The 15,481-nt window shown below is 45.5% G+C and overlaps 1 protein-coding gene across 1 annotated transcript in view; it reads left to right on the top strand.

Moving 5' to 3' along the window:
• The first annotated feature begins 598 nt into the window (after window positions 1–598).
• Window positions 599–15,481, top strand: part of SLC7A4 (solute carrier family 7 member 4) — a 54,147-nt gene continuing 39,264 nt past the window's right edge. The window contains exon 1 of the mRNA XM_075569021.1: window positions 599–773. The gene's annotated coding sequence lies outside the window, so the exon portion shown is untranslated. The remainder of the gene's footprint in view (window positions 774–15,481) is intronic.

The following is a 15,481-nucleotide window of genomic DNA, read 5'->3' as shown; positions in this document are numbered from 1 at the left end:
TGGTCTGATACCCAGCATCGCTGCTTGTTGGATCCTGGCTGTGGCTGTGAGTGAGTGAGGCTCAGTCCAGGTGAGAGACCCCAGCAGCAATAATTTTGGGGGGAGGATGGGGCTGTACATACTGTACGAGACCCGGCGCTGCGGGTTAACAAGCACAATTCTGCGGTGCCGGGTACAGTGTCTGCCGCGATGGATTCCATGCTTCTGAATGGGACCCCCTGCAGCATTAATCCTACGGCCCACATGTGGCAGCGGCACCGAAGACAGTAAGTCTTGCTCCATCAATTACCACAATGTCAAATTGTATAAACCCAGGGGGGGGGGGGGGGCTGTAGCCCCCCTGAGTTTTATACATTTTTACATGGGAGCAATGTTACTGACTCTCTATATTTAACACACCACCACCCCCCATCCACACAAATAATAGTTCCTGCTGGATACTCATTGTTCAACCTCTCTAGCACTCAAGGAGTTAAAAGCCCAAGGCACCAGTGGTCATTGTTACAGCAGCCTTAGCAAATCACAATGCTGCCCCTTTAAATGTTCCAGGATCCGTCCACATGGCTCCACCCTGAGCAGCATCAGCTTTCACAGCACAGGGAAGCCCTGGGAATAGGATTGTAGCCTCACTGAGCAGGTGATCAGCCGCTCCATACCCACCCCCTTCCCTGCAGGAGCTGAGATCACACACACGCAAAGGATGGATTAGTGCTGGGGTGGGTTTAGGGATCCGGGTTCCCCTCGGCAGTGATATTCGGATACAGCTGGAACAGGTGAGACAGGAGTGCTTGTTTCGTTGTGGATCAGCTGTTACCAGGGTGTATAATGATGTAGGACTACAAGAGGGAGATGAGAGGTCTACAGTCAGTGTGAAGGGTGTTGAACAGTGTAGTAACTGCGATCTGTATATTTGTGTATACTATGTCTGTGTGTATGTATGTGTGTATATATATATATATATATATATATATATATATATATTTCATATTCCTAGAATGTAAATGTGTAATAGTATACACACTATATAATATATGTAAACATGTGTATGAATTTATAAATCATACTCAAAATATATTTTTGAATATGTGCATACTTTAAAAGGGAAAGCTATACAAATGCACATGGTAAAAGGTACGGTATGTACACATGCATAATGTTATGATATTGATGTGTGTGTGTGTGTGTATACACACACACACACACACACACACACACATCAATATCATAACATTATGCGTGTGTGTGTGTGCATATATATATATATATATATATATATATATATATATATATATATATATATATATATATATATATATATATATATATATATATATATATATATATATATATACACACACACACACACACTACCGCAATCAACCCACTAAATACATGGTACCCAAGCAAACCAGAAATAAAGCAAATACATAATGCTACTGGCGGTGCTATAGGGAAAATAACATCACAAACACAAAGAGGGGGAAAAAAAGGTCCCAAAATAGAAACAAATGTATGTGATAAAGTAAAAAAGACAGTCTCATGTGTGGTGAGTTATTTGTCCCACAGATCCCTTGTTTTGGTTGCCATTTCTGAAGGTTGAAACGCTCCGAGCCTTGTGCTTTGCAGTGCTAAATAATGGATGAAGGCTTGTGTCTGCCTGTCTTATTCCACAGCATCTGCTCTGTTTAGCAGGCTCCAGTACGCTGCACATTGCCTGTGTGGGTGAAGCATAATCAAACAGCATTTGCAAAGCACATGAGTTTAGCTGTGGATTATGGCTTCCTCTTAATGCATTCGTGCATGGGTGATTTTGTTGGCAAAGCCATAACGTTCATTTTCTTGAAAATGTGTGTGTGATGATAACCAACACATCGTGACAACATAGTATTTACCACAGGCCTTTTTGGATAAAGTTAACTCATAGCGCTTATCCTTTTTAAAGTTGGTTGGGCCCAGATCCATTAAACGCTGTAAAATCAGGGCTCATAACGTAACTTTACCTAAAACGGAACTGACGTTATGTTCCGTGAGATTACGCGTAACAATTATATGCGAACACGATGGGCGTTTTACATCTCGTAAGGACAGCCTTAACGTCATATTGTCGTAGCATAATGTTGCGACATCTACCACTAACGTCAAGTGTGTCTTCTCATTACTCCGATGCAGACCCCAAAATAGGGTACGCTGAGAAAAAGAGTGGTAAATAACTCTTTATGTAAATTAAATCATACCCATTTGTGGTGGTACACCCACCCAGACCCTGTAAAAGGGTTATGGTGTGAGTAACGGCAAGTTTAGGTGTGATCTAATTAACGTAACGTTAAGTGCCTACATTAGCCTTAACGGACCTCTGTGGATATACAATGTTGTGGTAACGTCTCATTTGCTTGTCATTATCACTAATGGCCATTCTAGTTAACACATTGCTCTTTTGGCGCTCGACGGGGTGCCTGGCGGCGCTCGTTCCATGCGAGCGATGGGGAGGCATGGTGGGGGCGTGCCATGACGTTGCGCGGGTGGTTCGCCCTCATTGACTGAACCACTGCTGTGACGTGGGCCCCACGGCAAAAGGCAAAAATCTTGTCTTTTGGCAAAAGCGGTCGCGCGTCATGCTTTCTGCAGGCGCGCGCAGGCAGTGGCTGGGGCCAGCCCCATAGAGGGCCGTATCTTGTTCAGGCTGCAGTGGGGACGAGGCCTTAAAGGAGAAACCGTGACTTGTTGTCGTGTGCGTGTACAGTGTGGCTCTTAATGGGATGTTACGGTTAATGTCACGGTGCGAGTTAATACCTTTCCTCAACCAATAACGGCACCAGACATTTGCTTTAGTTTTGGATGAACAAGGCCACAGCTTTATTGAATCTGTTCACCTTAAAGTATTCAATTCCTTAACCAAAACCCTCCTGCCCAACCATAGTACATAGCATAGCCATGGTTTGTGACCAGTCCAAGAAGGCAGAATTCCCAGCCAGCCCCACAGAGGGTGTACACTTCCTAACCAACCTCCTTACTCCTGGGCTTCCAGCCTGGCAGCCAACCCTGCCGACATCTGTGACAACCATCCACTTAGTGTGTGTGTGTGTGTGTGTGTGTGTGTGTGTGTGTGTGTATAGATATATATATATTATACACACACTGTTGATCCAGGGAGTAATCTGATTGCCAATTCTTGGAGTCAGGAAGGAACTTATTTTCCCCCTTATGAGACATCATTGGATGATGTGTCACTGAAGTTTTTTTGGTTGCCTTCCTCTGGATCAATATACTGCACGTACAAATGTAGGATAAGGATCTGTCGTCTACATTTGGCATAGGTTGAGCTTGATGGACGCGTGTCTTTTTTACACGCTCATTAACCATGTGATTGTGTAACATGTTATAAATTTAAACAGAATATAAAAGTAAACACATGTGTCAAAGCCAAAACAGAGGGGAGTCAGGGTGTTACACTTCGGAGGGGCCACAAGGTAAGGGGCCCCTCCCCTACCTCCCTTAGACCTGCCTGCTAGCCACCGGACCGTAGGCTATCCTCCCACATGTTCTTCCTAGCCATTAAACCCTACCTAACTGCAACATATAGTTAAAAGGGGGGAGACACATCTGGCCCCTGCCTAAGCGCATGGGCCGGCTTCAAGTCACTTAACTGAGCTCTGTTGATCTGGGCGTTACGGTGATGTTCGCAGTGTTTTAAAGAAAGATCTTTTAGACCTCTGTTATGCAAAATAAAATACTACCATACAAAAATCCTCCGAAGGCATAATAAAGATGCATTATCCAACATCATTTTTGCGATGGACACAGGAAATCGTAGTCTGTATATTTCCCCGCACCGTTTCTTTTCATTTTTCTTTAGCGCTTTATATACAGCGTATATAAACATAATTATTTAGTATCGGTATCATCATCAACTCCTATGGAGGAAATATTTTTATGGTCTCAAAATAAAATATAAATGTAGAAGAAAATCCAATTGGCAAAACCATAATATATATTCTTGACGGCACAGATCATAATAATAGGTTTATAAATATGTATTTATTTTAAAATAAAGTATCTAGGATATCTCCATCTCGCAGTAAATATGAATAAGGCCCCTTCATGACTTCAAGGTAATGGCACCTAATGAGTTTCTATTTTTAGCACTTAAAGCAAGTTGGTAGTTACAATAAACGAATAGAATGAGATTTTGTATCAAATTATCTCCCAGGATAATTGTGTAGTCACAGGGCCGCTGCACAGAAGAGGAGATGCCACATTGTAACTGGTAGAAAAGAGCCGAAGTGATATTTAAACATGGTAAAAATCACTAGCAAACAATGAACAAATATGTTGTGCCAGACAGCAGTCAAGTTGCATGTTAATATGAATAATTTAATCAGGATTGCTCCTTTTTTAAGGATCCGGTTCCCCTAATTTGATCTATTTTGGAAGTGAGTTCCATGTGATATCCTTTAACGCGGATGACCACACTTCTCCCCCCCCCCCTTCATTTTTAATTTAATTTTAAATTAATTTTTAATTAAGTTTTTAGTTAAGAAGGCCCAGAGCCTGCTGAGTGTTGACACGGCTCAGCGCCATATTAATGTAGGTTTTGGGCTAGGAATAAAATACGTTTAAAAAAATAATAATCAGGGGGGAAAAAACTAGATGTCAAAGCAGATTACAGGAGAGTATGGGAAGAAATCTTGAAAAGCTAGAAACAAACATTCAAAGGGAACTACCCCTTTAACGCTTTCACTGCTTTAAAATTCTTTAGTGGCCCAAAGTTATAATACACACACATTGAGACTCCAGGAACCTCTCTCCTCTCTCTGCGCTGTTCAAATATCCTTGAAGCCTTAATCATCTGTTGTTCAATTTAGGTTTGTCATTTCTCACCACCCGGGCCAGAAGAATATCCTGTCATTTGCAAATGGCCCAAGGTGGTATGTATGTATGTGTCTTTATATAGCCCCCACAATGTACTGAGCGCTTTACAAACGAGACAATACAGTACAGGATAATATAATCCAATAAGCGCAAACAAAGTAAGACAATAGGAAAGGGAATTTCTGATCCGGAGAGCTTACAATCTAAGAGATGTTGGGAGATTTACAGAGACAGCAGGCGAGGGAATAAGTGCAGTTGATGGCAGTGCTTGGCCACAATGGTTGGTAGGAGTGACTGAGTGTAGGACAGTAGCCATGAGTCCAGGCTATTGAAATGCTTCATTTAGGAGGTGAGATTCCATGTGTATTAATACACAAAGTTTTGGCGCAAGTGACTTCAAACCAATATTTGAAGTTTTTTAATATACTATCTAATACCAGGGTGGGCAACCCTATCGCCATTCGCCACTTGTGGTGAATTTGCAATAAAACTGTGGCGAATAAAGCCGCCGGGTCTCTCTGTGCGGCCCGCGACGACCCCCTCAACACCCCCCCCCTTCTCTCCCCTTCCTTGGCGGTGTGACGCACCCCCCCACCCGCTCCAGCGCGTGCTCCCTCCCGTCCAAGCTCGCTCCAGCTTGACGCGCAGTCCGCTCCAGCGTGACACGCACCCCCCACTAGCCCACTCCAGCATAATGCGCTGCCCACCCACCACTGCCGCCTGTCAGCCCACCCACCACCACCAGCTGCTGCTTCCCATTGCCACTGCACCGCGATCTGGTAGGCATTGGGGGCAGGGTGAGGGTGGTTGATGAGGGGGACTGCTGAAAGGGTGCTGGGGGGAGATCAAGGGTGCCGGGGGGGAGAGAGATCAAGGGTGCCGGGGGGGAGAGAGATCAAGGGTGCCGGGGGGAGAGATATCAAGGATGCTGGGGCAGATGATGAGGGGGGATAAATGAGATGGTGATGAGGGGGAGTTAAATGAGATGGTGATGAGGGCGGGGAGGTAAATGAGATGCTGGTGAGGAGATGATGTTGATGAGGAGGCTAGTGGTGGTGGCATGAGAGGAGGATGAGGAGGGGGGTGAGAGGATGAGGGGGGTGAGAGGATGAGGGGGGTTGCGGTCTGAGAGCTGTTCTATAGTGCATGCGCTTGCTGCGCCGTGTGCGCGTGCGGCATTTATAGTTGACTGAGGTTAGTCAGCCTTTCTATAATGGTGCCGCACACGCACGGCAGTGAGCGTGGAACCGACCGACATGGGGGGGAGGGAAGATGAGGAAAAAGATTTTGCGCCACTACCGCCGCTGAAATGTGTGTGTGTGTGTGTGTGTGTGTGTACGTACAATGTTAATAAATAAATTATTAAAGTATTTCTTTATTTCAAACTTATTTATAACACACACACACACAGTGCCTTACTCGCTCACAGCATACACACAAAAAGCATGCGACACGTGCACGCGCGTTCGCACAGGCTCGGGCGCACACACTATAGAACGGCCCTGATAATTTATAAACTTGTTCAAACAGTGTGTGTTTAAAATTTTCGCATGCGCAACATAATACCTCAATTTTTACATGGTGTGGCTATTTTCACTTGTAATTCGCCACACCTGTGGCTACAATGAAAAATAGGTTGCCCACCCCTGATCTAATAGATAAAATACGACCCTGAGGAGGATACAGCTGCAAGTGAAGACTTCCCAAGATGTCGTATCTGTGATTCCCTGATGTATAAGGGCACAGCCCCGCTCAGGACCCGCATTTCTGTCATGCCCTGAGAGTGCTTGCGCCCTTTTCCAATTCTGAGATTCTATGTGTGTTTGCCTTTCCGCCAATGCACTTTTGAGTGTAGGAGGGGGTCGAGGCTCCAGCATACTCCTCTGGCACAGGGCCGCCGAGAGGGGGGGACAGCCGGGGCTGGTGTCCCGAGCTCGCTGGCTGGGAGGGGGCCCGGCTGAGGCTGCAAATTTCCCATAACCTCTGACCAGGCCCTGCTGCCGGTCGTGGCCGGACCCCGGCTCTCAGCTGCCTGCAGGACCTTTCCTCTCTGTCCCACGCCGCCGAGCTTCCACTGCCAGCGTGCGACGGGGCTCTGTCGTCAGCGCGCCGGAAGTAAGCTTGGAAGCTCGGCGGCATGGGACAGAGAGAGAGGAAAGGTCCTGCAGGCAGCTGAGAGCCGGGGTCCGGCCACGACCGGCAGCAGGGCCTTGCTAGAAGTCGGGGGAAATTTGCAGCACCAGCCAGCCAGGCCCCCCCCCCCGTATGTATTTGGGTGGGTTTTATATGTATTGTTTTATATAAATGTTTGTGTGTGTTATATGTATTGTTTGTTTTAATATGTATTGGGTAGGTGGGTTTTTTTGTATGTATTTGGTGTGGTGGGGAGGGGGTCAGAACTGTAGTCCTGGGCCCCAGGAAATCTGTCTGCGGCCCTGCTCTGGCACATTGTGATCATGAGATCAATCATGCTGTGAACAGAAGGGGAGGTGTCTCCTGTTCCATTTTGAGCGCGTGTGGAGCACTGAGTGTGATCTCCTTCAGCAAATGAGCACAAAGCACATTACTGCTACATCATGGGACACCTTGTGTGCAAGACTAAAACTCCCTATGCACCTAGATTGAAAACTGGTTGAAGGACAGACAACAGAGAGTTGCCATAAATGGAACTTTTTCAGATTGGGATAAAGTTGTAATTAGAGTACCTCAGGGATCATTACTGGGACCCCTGATTTTTAACTGGTTTATTAATGACCTTGAGGTTGGGATCGAGAGCAAAGTCTCCATCTTTGCTGATGATACTAAATTGTGTAAGGTAATAGAATCAGAGCAGGATGTAATTTCTCTCCAGAAGGACTTGGAGAGACTGGAAACTTGGGCTGGTAAATGGCAGATGAGGTTTAATACAGATAAATGTAAGGATATGCATTTGGGCACCACTCCTTAGAAAATACATTATGGACTAGAGAGAGTGCAGAGAAGAGCCACCAAATTAATAATGTGGATGGACAATACTGTATAACTTATGAGGAGAGGCTAGCTAAATTAGATTTATTTACATTAAAAAAGAGGCGTCTAAGAGGGGATATGATAACTACAGCTAAACCCCGTTATAACGCACCTCTCTATACCGCGATTCGGTTATAACGCGGTTTTCCCGTGGCTCCCGTTTTTTTTTGCACACTGCACACACTGCACACACTCACTGCACACACACTGCTCATTGCTCACACTACACACACACTGCTCATTGCACACACTGACACACTGCACACACACTGCACACACACTGCACACTGCACACACACTGCTCATTGCTCACACTGCACACACTGACACACTGCACACACACTGCTCATTGCTCACACTGCACACACTGACACACTGCTCATTGCTCACACTGCTCATTGCTCACACTGCACACACTGACACACTGCTCATTGCTCACACTGCACACACTGACACACTGCTCATTGCTCACACTGCTCACACTGACGCACACTGCACACTGCACACACACTGGTCATTGCACACACTGACACACTGCTCATTGCTCACACTGCACACACTGACACACTGACACACTGCTCATTGCTCACACTGCACACACTGCACACTGCACACTGCACACACACTGCTCACACTGACACACACTACACACACTGACACACACACACACCCTACACATATACATAAATCAGCCTTACCTTGGGGATGATTGGTGAGGCATGTGGCTGCAGGGGGGGGGGGGCGTGCCGGTGGGGGTGGTGCTGTGGTGGAGGGGGATGATGGCTGCGGGGGCCCCCGATGCTGCGGGGGCTGGTGGGATGGCCCGGTGCAGCGCGGGGGGGCATGGGGGGGGGCAGGACGACCCTGCGCTACGGCAGGGCCAGGGGGCCCTGTATTGCGGCGCGAGGGCCCTGTGCTGCGGCGGGGGGGAGCCGGACCGGAGGGGAATCCCCCCTCCCATCTCCTGTCACGCGGTGACAGGGGAAGCGGAAGCCGGAGGGGAATCCCCCCCCTCCCATCTCCTGTCACACGGTGACAGGGGGAAGCCGGGACCGCGGGGTAAATATGCACTGATGCGGCGGCCATTTTTTTTTTTTAATTAGCGCGACCCCGTTAGTAACGCGGTGGTCTCGGGGAGGACCGCGTTATAACGGGGTTTAGCTGTATATACAAATATATATGGGGACAGTATAGGGAACTTTCAAAATAACTTCATCCCAAGGGCAGTACAAAGGACACAGGGTCATCCCATAAGGTTGGAGGAAAGGAGATGGTTATTTACAGTAAGGGCAGTTAAAATGTGGAATTCATTACCCATGGAGACTGTGATGGCAGATACAATAGATTGCTAAGGTAGCTAATTGCTAAGGTAATGAAGGGGTTAAAGATCTCCAGCACCCCTCTTGGAGGCCTAACCACCCACCCCTGGGGTAACTACCCGCTATCCCCCAACAGTAATGGGCAATATTCCTGTTATATAAACCTGGCTAAGCGCTTTTGCCCATTGAGAAGCATAAAAACCATATACATGACAAATTACAATAAAATACACATTACAATAAAATAAAAACTTGAACACGAGTCATTTAATCCATTGATTGTCACTGTAGCTGCCAATGCCCCCAATGGGGCACATCAACCCACAATGACCATCAATGGCCACCCTAAATAAATAAATGTCACCCTTGCCGGGATGAAGTCCTTCATCCTCCTCGGCACCAGAGGATCCAAATCTAAAAACCATAAACAATTCACGCCCGATGTCCAATAAAAAAAAACATAAGAAGCGCGAGAACTGCTGTAAGAGCGACGCGAGGACGCAGAGAGAAACGGTTATCTGCTCTCTGCGCAGCTCGTACAGACTGGTGGCTGGTCCAGTAGGATTAACGCTGCGGGAGTTCCGTTCAGAAGCAGGGACCCCTGGGGGAGAGTGTGCGTGGCCCCTGTATGTGCCTCTTACCTTCTCTCCGGAGCCCGCATCTCCTCCTGCAATCAATCTGAATACTCCTACATTGGAAAATAACTTTATACAGAACTTTTCTTCTCTATCTCCAAGTGCTATAAGGTCTGGCTTTTTTTAGTCACTCCCACTGGTTGTCAGCCAGCAGGACTTTCTAGCAGCTCTCGTTGGAGCTCAGTACATGGGACTATTCACTTGCCTTATCAGGCATTTATTATTAACATTGTATTGCATATTTGGTGTTATTGGCGCTTTTCCCACACTAATTTAGCACACGTTTCTGTGCTATGACATCATGCACCTCCCAACGCTGTAAGGAGCGAGAGGGGTTAAATTCAAGAGCAAAAAAGTGTCTTGTGGAGTAACACAGCTTGGTAAAAACACTCCTTGATAAAGCACTGCAAGGTGTGAGACATGTAGGAGGTTTTTACACCTTCTTGGTGACGTTTAACTTTCAATAAAGTATTTTTTTTTATATATCCGCATTGCTGGCTCCCTTGGCTGTGCGCTGCTGATAGTCTTATTTACCTGCTTCATAAATATGGCTCAGCCGCTCTCAAACATGCGTTACACATTCCCTTGGAAACACAATACGTTGCTTTTTGTTTTATTAAGAGCTCATACTAAGTGTTGCATTGTCCTGGAAACACTTCGTCGCGTGAGGTTGCAGTGTCATTTGACGCTGCAGGAGGCAGAAGCCCGAACTGCCAAATGGTAAGCGCCACTGCCCGGGACACACACTGTTTTGGTTCATGCCGTCTTTAATTCACAGTTCTAATATTATTATAGGGTGCCCTAACCAAAAATAGAGTGAGAACCACTGGTCTAATGTGTTTGAGAGTCGTTTTGAGTGACTTCGGAGGCTTAATCAGGTCAGATTGTCATACACTGTTCTTACACTGTATTTCTATTACATGAAAATCAAGGTCTTACCTGCAACTTAACTGCTATGTCTTGTCAATATTTTACGTAAAGAGTAATGTTTGCATTAATGTTTAATACCTAAAAATGGCATTTTATTGCCAGATAAAATAAATTGTCTAATATACTGACTTCATCTGTGTCTAATAGTGACGCTCTAGAAAATTAGAACTAGAGACATGCAATTATTTCAGCGCACAGAGACCCACATTAAGAGCAGATACATATTCTGTCCCAAACCTGATGGAAAGGAGAGACAAGTTTAATTCCTGTTGTATATTTGGTGGACAATACAAGGAACTTTCAAATGAACTACTCATCTCAAGGGCAGTACAAACGACACGGGGTCATCCCTTAAGGTTGGAGGAAAGGAGATTTCACCAGCAACAAAGGAAAAGTTTCTTTACAGTAAAGGCAGTTATAATGTGGAATTCATTACCCATGGAGGCTGTGATGGCAGATACAATAGATATCTTCAAAAAACAGGTTGGACATCTTTTTTTTTTTAATTTAATTTTTTTTTTAGAAAGGAAAGGTATACGGGGATATACCAAATAAGTAAACATGAGAAGGATGTTGATCCAGGGAATAATCTGATTGCCAATATTCGGAGTCAGGAAGGAATTTATCTTTCCCCTTATTAGATATAGATATTTATGGGGGATGGGGGAATGGTATTGTTATTTGCCAATCTCTGGATCAATATACTGCAAGCACAAATATAGAAGTATCTGTCATCTAAATTTAGCATAGGTTGAACTTGGTGAAAATATGTCTTTCAATTTCATCTACTATGTAACTATATAAATTATGTAGTATTTAAGTAATAATCCCAGAAGAACAGGGCATTACTGGCCAATAATGCCCTGGCTGAAAGAGTTGAAGGCCCGAGGCGAAGCCGAGCGACTTTAATCCAGCCAGGGCATTATTGGCCAGTAATGCCCTGTTCTGAGGGGATTATTACTATTATAGGCTAAATGTAGGCTTATTTCATAAATAATAGACACTTTTGTAGTTATATAAAGTTTTTTATTAAATTAATTTTTTAATAATAAAATGGTAAATACATTCAACCACCTCTATATACACGCTTGCACTGCAGCTATCTATATCCACACACTGCCGCCCCCTCTGTGTACACACACACTGCTGCTCCACAAACTCTGCTACTACTGCCACACACACACACACACACACTGCTGCTGCACCGATAAACACTGCTGTTGACGCTGACACACACACACTGCAGCTCTACACACACATACACAACACTTCTACACGCAGCTCAACACACACAAACTACTGCTACACACAAACTCTGCTGCTGCTACACACACACACATACAACACACAGCTGCTGCTACACAGATAAACACTGCTACTGGCACACACACACACACACACTGAGGCTCTACACACACACACAGCAGCTCTGCTGCTGCTGCCAGATACAACACAACAGCACACACAAACACTAGACAGACAGAAACTGCAGCCACAAACAAACTGCAGACAGCCACTTACTTTGCAGTCTCTCCCCCCTCCTCCCCCCCCCCCCCTCAACTGAATCTGCTGTTCATGGGAGAGGGAGGAGTCAACCCATGGCTGATACTTCCTGGCCAATCCCCTGCCCTGTCTCAGAGCTGTTCCTGCCTTCTGACCAATCCCCTGCCCTGTCGCAGAGCTGTTCTGAAAGCTGATTGGCTGGAAATAAACACATTGCAAGCAGCAAAAATTCCTGGCATTACTGATTGGTTAAAATTCCGGGCATTACTGATTGGTTAAAATTCCGGGCATTATCCAGAGAGCAGGGATTTCAATAATGCCCAACATTTTACTGCTTTTAGCCTATAATAGATGATACTTACTGAATTTTGTTGTTGTTATTCAACTCTTAATGCCATTTTTAATGAGTTTTAAAGCATCCTTTGATTTCTATAGCAGATTTTAGTCCACCCCCCCCCCATCAGTGCAAGCCTCCTGTTTGTGATCATTTGTTGCCAAATTTCCCAGTTTGAGCTGTGATCTGTAACAATAGATAATGTTACCTCAGTAATATAAGGATACATTGTAGCTGCTGAGTTACCCTGACTGTGTAACGAACATAATGGCCACCTTTCAGTTTCAATGAATCCATCAGTCAGTATTTTAACTTATTTTATAACAGGAGCACCAAACGTTTGCCAGTTTAGGTAAGAATATAGAATACTACATTGTCACATGCTTTACATATACAGATAAGAAAATAGAAATGGGGGAATGTAGTATTGCTGCTTCAATATACTGGAGATTGCCAGTTTTCAACAGTGGGGTTCATAGTTCGCACCTCGACGCTACAGCAGTGGGTGCCCACACAGGCCCCACTTCCAGACGTTATTTCTCTCGTTAACCGGACACATTGCATCTGTGCTTGCGTGATATTTTACGCAATATTTAATGTAACTCATTGAAACAAATGGTAACACAAGTGTCATTTTCATGACTCGCGCAATACGTCACTTTTTTGTTTGTACGCATTGCATTAGCGGGAGCTGTAACGTCTGTCTATGGGTAGGTTGCACACGGACTTCCCTGTGCAACATCTGTTCACAATCGACAAGTGCTTCAAACATGAAAGACGGCCCGGTGGATCATTAATCAGGCGTTGGCTAGTATCCGACTGTAACGCTCGAGCTACCCAGAAACAAGACAGGACCCCAGGCACTGAGGTGGAACGGTACAAGGCCACTCACCCACAGCAGCGGGAGCATGCCTGGAAGGCAGATTGTCTAGCGTTGCCGGGTCTGGGTTGGAAAGAGAGGGTTAATCGATATACTCGCCGGATCCTGGGGTTGGAGATGGTAGAATAGTAGAAGCCCGTTAGCCGAGGTCTGGGAGTGTAGATAGAAGAATGGTCCAATTCCGTATAGCCGTGATCAAGGGTAAGAGAAGTTGCCATAGTCAAGGATAAGCCGGGGTCCGTATCCAGAGGGGGTTCACTTACAAGCCGGGTCGGTACACAAGAGGTTAAACTGCAAGGCAAGGCACAACTGTGGACAGTAACAAGGCTACATGAGGTTATGCTGAGCACTGACTGAGGCAGGAACAAGAACTAAATAGTAACAGGAAACCAATAGGGGCGGAGCGGAGGTGCGGCCCCAGCGGAGGCTGGAATAGGTGCACAGGAGACATGGGGCAAATCAGTGCTTGACACACAGCTTGGGATGGTTGCGCGGTGTCAGGCATGCACACCGCGTGTAAGGGAAGCTCGATGCATCAGAGAAGGCGGGGCCAAGCTCCGTGACCGAGGCAGAAGAGGAGCGGGTGCGCACGCTCTGTAATTGGAGCGGGGGTGCGTGCACGGGCGGAGAGGGGAGGGGAGTGGCGGCAGCTGCGGTACTATTGCCAGGTAAGGAGGGAACACGCCGCAAGGGACGTGTTCCCCGATTCCTTACACTGACTCACCCCATTCCACTTTCCATTGAGTGACTGTGTCTGTCTTGTCCAGGAAGGGCAGACAAGAGGTGGCGTCTTAACCTCAGTCGTGTCACGGGAGGGTTGAATATGTCACAATATGCTGGTAGTGTGGGATTTGGATGGTGTTCAATGCTTTGGTCATCTACAACCTGTGAAGGTGACGGGGAACCTTGTTGCCCAGGTAACCATGAGAGACGTGTTTAATGACTGCCCCTGAGATACGCATAGCCGTATTTACAGTGACTGGACATCGGCGAGGTCAGTATGCGAGGACAGACTCCATACGGCATACACTGTATACAGTATATATTGTTTCTGGGATAAGACTGGGAGAACTCCACTTCCACATGCAACGTGTCATATCTAGTCATTGTTGACCTCTTTAGCCAAACAGATAAGCAGTGAGGTCAGTAAGGGACTGAATTACAAAACATTTTATACTATTGCATTTTAAAATATATATTTTTATACAGGGCATAAAGAAGTCACAAAGGGTGGTTTTGAATCTTTTTAAGGTAAGTTGTATAAAGATTTTAGAAAGGTGTCTAAGTAAAATCTGTGCTCCTTTATTTTGAAAGGTAACTTTTCGTTCTACACCTTTTTTTGAGTTTAGTAACTCTTGACACCTGATTTTATGTAGGACTGGATTAGAAATATTTGCTTAAGTGTGGTACAAACGGTGTAATACAGCAGGCAGTATCTCGGGGAACTCGTGCACACACTGTGGTGCAGAAGTAGCCAAGGCCACCAACAGGTCAGGTTTTCAGGATATCCCTGCTTCTGCACAGGTGGCTCAGGCATTGGCTGAGCCACTTGTGCTGAAGCAGGGATATCTTGAAAACCTGACCTGTTGGTGGCCTTTGAGGACTCCGATTGGCCACTCTTGCTGTAGTGAATGGGACGCTAAGTGACCCCCGCTCATTTTGTAGGTCATTAATCAGTACTCTAGGTTACAACTTGATCAATGTATGTGGTGACAATGAAGCAAGGTTGGGGACCTGTGGAACGCGCACAGATTCAGGTTATATCCTTGCTGGAATATTGTTTAGAATTTGTATCTGCTATTTGGCTTGAATAACACCTGCATTAATGTACCAAATACACTGATGTATATAATAGAACTGTTTTTTATTAATGTTATCATATTTGTGTGTCTTAAAGCTGCAGAACAAGCAATATCCTATGTGTATTTTATTTTTTATTTTTTTATAAATCAGTTTTGTACTTGTAGCTTTTTTTTAAACCACTGTGAAATTAATTTATATG

This window comes from Ascaphus truei, chromosome 13 (genome assembly GCF_040206685.1).
Source record: "Ascaphus truei isolate aAscTru1 chromosome 13, aAscTru1.hap1, whole genome shotgun sequence".
Taxonomy (NCBI): domain Eukaryota; kingdom Metazoa; phylum Chordata; class Amphibia; order Anura; family Ascaphidae; genus Ascaphus; species Ascaphus truei.
Note: the sequence above shows the minus strand (reverse complement) of the source record. Positions and strands in the feature narration are given on the sequence as shown.